We start from the raw sequence: 9439 nt of genomic DNA on the forward strand, positions 1-9439 counted from the left end.
CTCACTGAAGCTGTTGAAAAGATATATAAAGTTTTAGGATGGAATCTAGACACATTCAACACTGTTATTCCAACTCTCTTCTTTCAAAAAGTCTTCTCGGACTAGTCCTGTCACCCAACATAAACTACTTTCTCTACATCACTGTATTTGCAGTTATTTCTTGGCATCGAAACCCAACTTACCTCATGACATGGCTTGTTGTTTGACATTGCATAATTTAACTTTTGGTATACATATTTTAATACCTCCCCAAAAGAATGTAAACTCCCCGAGGATAGGGATAATCTCTTATTTATTTTTATATCCTCATCCTTGGCATGTAGCCTTTAGCTTGGCTGCTGGCACAAAATTCAAATTCCAATATTTATTAATGTATTATTAACTTCGACTCTAAAAAAAAAGAACTTTTTTGCCAACTGTGGTTTCTGAGTGAGAAAGGGAAGTAATCACAAGAATGGCTACTTTCAAGGGTGAACACATTTTAGAAAACAGAGCAGCATAAAAGCAAGATCAATTCAGAGACACTGCTGATTCAGGCTCAGCGTGGCTAATTAATTTACACTGCCATGATCACTGCAGACACATCTAAATTTTAGATTATTTTTATCTTGGCAAAGAAACCCTAACCCAAGCCAGCCTTTTGTTGCTAAGCATTTAGCGAAACAGACATTAAAGGAATTGGAGGAAAAAATTAAAGCTTCCGTTAGGTATTTTTTTAATGACAAATTGATGTCTTTTAGAACAATTCAAAGAGTAGCATTTTATGTAAGAACAACCTTTAAGTCAATTAAATTAATTGATGTGTGTGTTAAGATCAGCCAATGAGTTCACTGTCTTTCATCTAAACAGGAAAAAGAAGTTGGAATGGCTTTGTAGAATCTCAGATGCGAAGGTTGCTTTGAGCTCATTAAGTGCTGCTCAAACTTTTAATGGTAGTTTAAGGCAAACACTGAAGATAATGCTTCAGAATTTTGCAGTTTTGTCTTACAGTGAAGGGAGGTAAGAGTGAACTAGACAATTGTTGTTTTATCTATCAGCATCCGCTTCCCCTTATTTGGGGATAGGACCTCAATTCTCCTTTGGGAGCTCCCCCTACCCCCGTTCTTTGTTTAGGTGGCACTGAACCAACACCCATATGACCTGAGCTCCTCTATCCATGAGGACCCACAACCGTTGTCCAGCTATAGCTTGTGATATTAATATAGCCAAACCAAAATCATTGAATTCTCATACTTTCTGTGAACACTGTGAAAGAGAAACTGTTTTGCTTTTGTTTCTTTCTATTTAAAAACATCTTTAAAACTTTTCTAAAAAGTTGAAAATTGCAAAGATGCGATTATCTTGATATCCTTCAAATAGATTTACAGTTTTTAAATACGTTAACACTTCAATATGTTCTGACTCTTTCTCATTCTCACTCTCTCAGTGTGTGGGGGGGTGCGTATATATATGAATCTGTGAGTATAAAGTCTATATTTTTTTTCTGCATCACTTGAGAACAAGTCACAGCTACAATGATACTTTATTACAAAATATTTCAGCAGGTAAATTCTAAGAACAGGAACATTCTCCTATGTAACCATAATATAATTATCAAATTCATGGCTGGCGCATGGTGGCTCATGCTTGTAATCCAAGCACTTTGGGTGGCCAAGGCAGGTAAATCGCTTGAGGTCAGGAGTTTGAGACCAGCCTGTCCAACATGGCAAAACTCTGCCTGTAATAAAAACACAAAAATTAAATGGGTGTGGTAGAACACATCTGTAGTCCCAGCTACTTGGGGGCTGAGGTGGGAGGATTGCTTGAGCCTGGGAGTGGAGGCTGCAGAGTCAAGATTGCACCACTGCACTCCAGCCTGGGTGACAGAGTAAGACTCTGTCAAAAAAACCAAAAAAACCAAAAAACCAAAAAAATCAAATTCAAGCACTTTAATGTGGACACAATATCATTATCTAATGTTTTGAAATTTAGTAAAGTGTGTTAACAATGTCCCTTACAACATTTTAAATTCCAGGATCCAAGCCAAGGTCACACATTGCCTACCTGCCATGTTTCATGATTGGAAACAGTTTCCCAGCCTTTCTTTGTCTTTCATGGCAGTGAAATTGTGTGAAAACTGAAGGCAAGTTGTTCTCTGGAATGTCCCTTAATGTTGGTTTGCCTGATTTCCCCTCATTTAAAAAATTTTTTTATTTCCATAGGTTTTTGGGGAACAGGTGGTATTTGGTTACCTGAGAAAGTTCTTTAGCGGTGGTTTGTGAGATTTTTGTGCACCCATCACCTAAGCAGTATACACTGAATCCAATTTGTAGTCTTTTATTCCTCAACCCTTTCCCACTCTTTCCCCTTGAGTCATCAAAGTCCATTGTATCATTCTTATGCCTTTGCATCCTCGTAGCTTAGCTCCCACTTATGAGTGAGAACATACGATGTTTGGTTTTCCATTCCTGGGTTACTTCACTTAGAATAATAGTCTCCATTCCCCCCGTTTTTAAATTTAGGCTTTGCATCTTTTGGCAATAATGCCAAAAACTATCTTTTTCCTCATTGCATCACTAGGAATAATGCACTCTCTTTGCAACGGGAGAATATAAATTTGTAGCTACTGGTCATCATCTATGCTCTTACTGGAGAAGTCCTGCCTTATGATCAGGCAGCAGAGAGGAAAGCAGGCAAACACGTGGAGAGGAATGGAGCCCTGATGATATCGTTGAAATGAATGGCAGCTCTCACTGCCTCAGTAGAGCCCTCCAGACATCAGTTTTGTTAGCCAATCAAATGCTGGGTTAAACTCAATTTTTTTTTTCCACAAGCCAATACAGTATTACGTTATTAGATGTTTTCATTTGCAATGGAAAGAGGACTAATATGGTCAGGTCATAAAAGGAAAGGAAGAAATGTTGAAAGAAGGTAGATAGAAAACAAGGAAGGAAAGGAAAATGTAAGGAAAGAGAACTCTAACCCCTAACAAAGAAAAAAAATGGAAAGAAAGGAAAACAAAAAGAAATAAGGGGAAGAAGAAAGACAGAAAGGAAGAAATGAAGCAAGAGATAATAAGATGAAGAAAAGAAGGAAAAGCAATCCACAGGGGCTGCTGGGATTTGGCCCTGATGCATGCTCCACCGCTGCCTAAGGCTTTTGCAGAATGCAAGCTCAAGTGTGCTGAGGAACAGGTGCTTGCGTTTCCTCTGTTCTGGCCTCCTTGCTCTGCCACCACACTGCTGCCAACACTGCTGCTGACCTCCTGAGATTGTCACTGCACGTGGCTCTGCTCTCAGAGTTCATTGTTGCTACCACACCGGGCCACCTCCCAAGTGAGGACAGGGCCCTTGCCTAATTCCTCAAGCACACCTGAGTCTGGGCTGCAGCTTTGAAAATATATGGAAGGCTGGGGATTAAGACAGCAAATATATTGCAAATAAATCTTACAATGACAGAAACCCTCCTTTGGTGCTGTACAAAGCTGTGCCTCTGAGACTTCTTTATTCGGCAGCTTACCACTCTCTACACTGAAACATACTGGGTGCCTCTTTACCATTGATTCTGTCCCAAATGGAGGGGAAAGATTTTACTTATGCCAAACTGTCACCTACACTTAATCCTTCTCATTCCCTGTCCCAGGAATAATTGCTTTCCAAGATGATCAACGGTAAGAGTATTCCTTCACTTTAGTGGAAACCATAGGCCCAAGACTACTTGAAAATAGCGCCATATTAGTGGACTTCCCAACTTCTAACCCAACACAACTCACGACCCCTTATATCCTTTCCCAACTGAGATCACATCAACTTCCATGCAACTTTATTTTCAAACTTTTAGCACTGAGATTTTCAAAAGTTTTTGGCCTACTCTTACGTATGATCCAACATAATGGGTGCACCAAAATCTCACATATCACCACTAAAGAACTTACTGTGTAACCAAATACCACCTGTCCTCCAAAAACCTATGAAATTAAAAGAAAGAAAGAAAAGAAATGGAGAAACAAAACAAAACATGAAAAAAATAAATAAAAAGGCAAAGATGATCTATTGAGAATCCTGAGATTGGGCAGACGTTGGATATAATAAAAATTTCATGAAGACAAGATCTGCAGACTCAAGAGCCAGGTGAATCAGGAGTTTTGGACGACAATTTGGGAAAAGAGCAGGAGATCTTCAGCAAAGTATTCAGAAAACAATGAAGATAAGGTTTCTTTCCTGGAGGAGGTTTTGTGGAATAGCTCTATAAGGATAAGTGATAGGGTAATAATACTTATTAACTAGGAAAAGATAGTGATTATGGGACGCAGTAGCTTTTTCTACGTTAATTTCAAGGGCTTCATTCAAGAGGCAACCTAGACAAGCCACAGGTAAATCCTTTTTTGTTGATTTACACAGGGTTTGACACAGTAACTTTCCCTCCATGGGGTCCTAAATCTGGCCAGTATTCTAGGAAATGGCAAAGAAGATGTTTGTAAAACGACTTCTGTGAGTCTACTTTTGTCCAAAATTGCAAAAAATAGCACAATTGTTTTTTATTCTCCTTGGTTTATTTTTTCTAGACCTTTCCCACTTCTTCTGATATTTGCCTAACCACTCAACTATTGCTTCTTGCTGTTAAAAAGTAGTTATGACCACCATTGACTCCTCCATGTGCATTAGTAGTACTCACTTCAATAAAGAATGATAGAAGAAATTATGATGACTCTGATGATTCTGAATCCTTATAAAATAGAAAAAAAGGTAAAGCAAGAGTCCCAATGTGAGTTTGAAGAGTTTACCCTCCTGGTAAGAGCCCTTGGGAGAAGATACATCTTTAATGAGATTTCAGATCCATTTTTACCTGGGTATCAGGGAGATTATTGGCAGGAAGCCCATTCCAATGCCTTTCAAAACAGTGTGAAGATGGCTTTTGCACTATCTACGAAATCCTACCTTAACTAATTTTATTCTTCCAGTAGATAACACAGTCTCTGTATCATATGCCTTCATGTATATTTCTCCACTGAGATAGAATTTCCTCTCCTACCTCTCTTATGCTTTATGAGTCAGAGTCTTGATATCAGAATAAATATAAATAAACAAAACAAAGCAAACAAATGCTACACATATCAAAATGCTGGTGATGCTTTTTTATCTGCCCATTTTTGGCCACTCTCAACAATGAATCACCAGTTATCAGTCTTCACAACTGGCCTGTTCTGTGTGTGCTGCTATAACAAAATATCTTGGACTGGGTAACTTATAAAGAACAAAAATTAATTTCTTACAGTGCTGGGAACTGGGAAGTCCAAGATCAAGGCATTGGCATTGGTGTCTGTGGAGAGCTGCTCTCTGCTTCCAAGATACTGCCTTGCTTCTGTGTTCTCACATGGTGAAAGGCAGAAGGGCAAGAGTCTGCTCCTCTCAGTCTTGAGCCCTTTTATAAGAGTGCTCATCTTATTTATGAGGGCAGAACTCACATGACTTAACACCTCCCACAAGCAACATCTCATAATACTACTGCATTAGTGAATATGTTTCAACATGAATTTGAAAGAGGAACCATCACTGAAACCAGAGCAACAATGAACAAGACGCAGTCAGGTTTCTGGGTGGCTGGAGAATATTTCACAAAATAGAGCCTCTCGAATTCAAGCACTTTGACCTAGGGGATTGCCCCCCAGTACTTTTTCTCCAAGCCTGTTTTCTTTTGCCTGGGTAACCAGTATAATAAACTTTCATAATCTAGCTTCACAGAGGGAAGCAGATTAAAAGCCACAAATTGCGAGAAGAAAAGGAGTTTTCTGGAAGTTGATGATAATTAGAAGTAAAATCGGATGCCAGACTTACAGTGAGGAAAAAGAGCAAGTCTTAAAAATCACACAAAAAGCAGACAGAGTAGTTTCAAAAGCTGAGGATTTCTGGGGGCATTTAGTGCTAAGACAAACCTGCCTTCCCACCTGAGTCAACCCCAGAGCATCCTCTTTTTATGTTACCCTCACCCAAAGAACCTGTTTGACATTTGACCTTGAATCCTCAGAGAAAAGGTATATTGTGTTGGATAAATTTTTCTTTAGAGAGCAGAAGGGAAAGTGAGATGTTTATTTAAAATGCTTCTGTGAAAAATAAAAGGTAAAGTAAGAACAAATCACTTGAGTATATAAAGAGCTCAAACTTAAGTTATTTAGAAATTAAATTGTCATACAGCAATTCACATTCTTATGTTGCCTGATAAATGAGTTATCAGAACAGAAGAGATGATATATGGCTAGGTGCTATCATGGTGAGAAAGGAGAGAAACCTGTCCCAAGAGAAACCAAAGATTTTAAGACTGTGTTGCAAGCCCCTTCCTGCTATTGAGACCTCGTCACCTTTAAATCTAAAGCTTCTGAAATCTGGAAAAAAAAAAAAAAAATTACCAACATTGGCACCAACTGCCCACTACAGCATATTTGCCAGTGCTGGTGTGATGGTTGAATTTATTCTGGTCCAGAACAGTGAACAACATCAGAGGAAACAGGAGTCAGCGTTGCCCATCCTAGAGAAATGGGTGCAAAGAGTCAGCACCCACGGACTGATCCTGAGAAACACATTTCAGCTCTGAGGCTAGAAGTGTTTGTCAAGCCTCTTTTTAGCCATCCCTGGCTAATAAGATTTTAAGGCAAGCTGCCCTGAAAGCTGGTTTAAATTTGATTATTGCCATTTGGAATTCTCCAGATTCCTCTCAGATTTACTGGTCAAAGTCTTAAGGTCACACAAGCCACAGAAATACTAGAAAAAAAAGGCAGAAAAAAGATAAATCTACATCTTTCAACTCCCCCCTGCATAGAAAATATTTGAGGATACCACCAGCATGAAACAAATGCTATGAGGTAGATACTATCCTGATTTTGACAGGTGAGAAACAAGGAGAAACCAGAAAGTTTTGTTACTTTTTACCCACTTTCTGAATTAAACAGTAAGCCAAAAACATTTTTTTTTTTTTAAAAAAAGAAATGAGGTGAGGAATGACTTAATGAGTACAATGTACACTATTTGGGTGATGGTTACACTAAAAGCCCAGAGTTGGCCAGGCACGGTGGCTCACACCTGTAATCCCAACACTTTGGGAAGTCGAGGTGGGAGGATCACTTGAGGTCAGGAGTTCAAGACCAGCCTGGGCAACATGGTAAAACCCCAACTCTACTAAGAATACAAAAATTACCCAAGCATGGTGGTGCATGCCTATAGTCCCAGTTACTTGGGAGGCTGAGGCAGAAGAATCACTTGAACCCAGAAGGCAGAGGTTGCAGTGAACTGAGATTGCACCACTGTACTCCAGCCTGGGCAATAGAGTAAGACTGTCTCAATAATAATAATAATAATAAAATAAATAAATACCCAGAGTTTACCACTACACAACACATCCATGTAACAAAACTGCACTGTACCCCTGAAATTTGTACCAATAAAAAAGAAGTACTTGAAATAATATGCAAGTCCACTGCTGCTTAATCTGTAGCCAGAGTTCCTTTCACTACACTGTGTACATGAAGGATAAGTCCAAGTAAAGACACAGTCAACAACCTGGAAAGAAAGCACACACGGGGCAAAGCGGATGATCAGTTTCATAATCAGAGATTTTTCATGAATGGACACCAGAGTCTCTGTCAGGTGGGGGAGCCCTGGGAAGCACCCGATAGCCGTTGTTTCTATTAGTATCTCACCCCGGAGACGAGAGGCTGTCTCTGAGGGTTTTCTAGTACCTCATTCTTTTCTTTTGTGCTAAGGTCTCTCGAGGCTTCTCTCTGGACTGAACCTCTTCAAGTGGATAAAATCCACTTTTCTTAACAAAAGAACATTGTCAACAACGAGAATCTTGATTAAGGTCAACAATAACCTCAACTATGACCGTCACTGACTGAGTACTCAGTAGCATACACAGCCAGGACTAAGCACATCATACACATTAACAATTTTAATCTTTGATGTACCCATTGGGTTACCGGGAAGGTTGAAGGAGATAAACACTCCTTCAGATAAACTGAAAAGCATGATAAATGTATGAATCAATATTATCACCATTGTTGTTTTTATTGACCTAAATCTAGCTTTTGAGTATAAAGTCTCAACTTCTCTTTCTGTAAAATCTCTGTCAATTTTTCCTCTTACCTGCCTCTCAAATAAACGCCTTCCCCATCACCATGGCTGCTGACCTTATTAAATGTCTTGTCATTGTCTGGACGGAGGCGGGGCGGAACAAAGAACAAAGATGACTAAGATGGCATATTTCCGGGTTCTTCATCACCAACTTTCCCGCGCCCGGGAAAAAGCACAGGTCAACTGCGCAGGCGCAACATGACGTCCGACCGAGGAAACAGAAACCTACCTGGCCGCGCCTACCGCACGCCCCCGACCCGCCCATGTCCCGCCTACTGCCCGCCCACTCCCAGGCCCTAGACACAAAAGCCACTCCGGGCCGTCGCAGGGCGCGAACTTCCTTGGCCCCTCCTTTTTTTTTTTTTTTTTTTTGAGAGGGAGTCTTGCTCTGTCGCCCAGGCTGGAGTGCAGTGGCGCGATCTCGGCTCACTGCAAGCTCCGCCTCCCGGGTTTATACCATTCTCCTGCCTCAGCCTCCCGAGTAGCTGGGACTACAGGCGCCCGCCACCGCGCCCGGCTAATTTTTTGTATTTTTTTTAGAGATGGGGTTTCACCGTGGTCTCGGTCTCCTGACCTTGTGATCCGCCCGCCTCGGCCTCCCAAAGAGCTGGGATTACAGGCGTGAGCCACCGCGCCCGGCCCCTCGGCCCCTCCTCATATGCGGACCTAGGAACCTCCCACGAGAACGCCGGGGCGACTTCCCCGGCCCCCGCCACCGGAGGCCGGTGAACCTCGCCTTTTCTTCCTCCATATTGGCTAGTTAATAAAGTTTCTTTTTACCTTTCCTTCTTGCCTTTTCTCTGGCTCCTGCTCTGGTGGTCGCATAAAACAAATCAGTCATCTTGCGCAAGACCTCCTTCTAATTGATCTCTCTGCCTTCAGTCTCTTTCTACCTTAATTCAATCCCCCACAGCAGCTGGATTTATTTTTTGATAGGAAAATTTGATCTCACTTCCTCCTGTAAATGAATATGATGGATCACTGAAATCTACAAGATGCTTCCAAACATCCACTGTGGTTGCGAGACACCAGGACCCTGGTTTTACACAACCCTATAGACTCATTACTTGTGGTTCCCCAGTTCCCCAAACAAACCTGACTCCTTCAAATCATAGTGCTTTAGCCAAGCACAGGCTCTGCCTGAGTCACCCTCTGTCGCCTTGTTGAGTGATTCACACTAGTAGACAATGAAGCTCAAATATCATCCCTTCTATGAATTAGGTTTCAATATTTCCTTCTATGTCTGCCTCAATCACAGCAGAGTTAATCTCTCAATGACCCTTGTAGCAACCTGTGCATCCTTTGGTTACAAAATAATGATAATAATGACAACACTA

The 9439-nt window shown here is 40.9% G+C and overlaps 1 long non-coding RNA gene across 1 annotated transcript in view; it reads right to left on the minus strand.

Moving 5' to 3' along the window:
* The window catches only part of LOC103880295, a 40473-nt gene extending 32028 nt beyond the window's left edge, over positions 1 to 8445 (minus strand). Inside the window, exon 1 of the long non-coding RNA XR_641252.4 lies at positions 8115 to 8445. This is a non-coding gene — a long non-coding RNA (uncharacterized LOC103880295). The remainder of the gene's footprint in view (positions 1 to 8114) is intronic.
* Positions 8446 to 9439: the final 994 nt, after the last annotated feature.

Source organism: Papio anubis, chromosome 18 (assembly GCF_008728515.1).
Source record: "Papio anubis isolate 15944 chromosome 18, Panubis1.0, whole genome shotgun sequence".
NCBI lineage: Eukaryota > Metazoa > Chordata > Mammalia > Primates > Cercopithecidae > Papio > Papio anubis.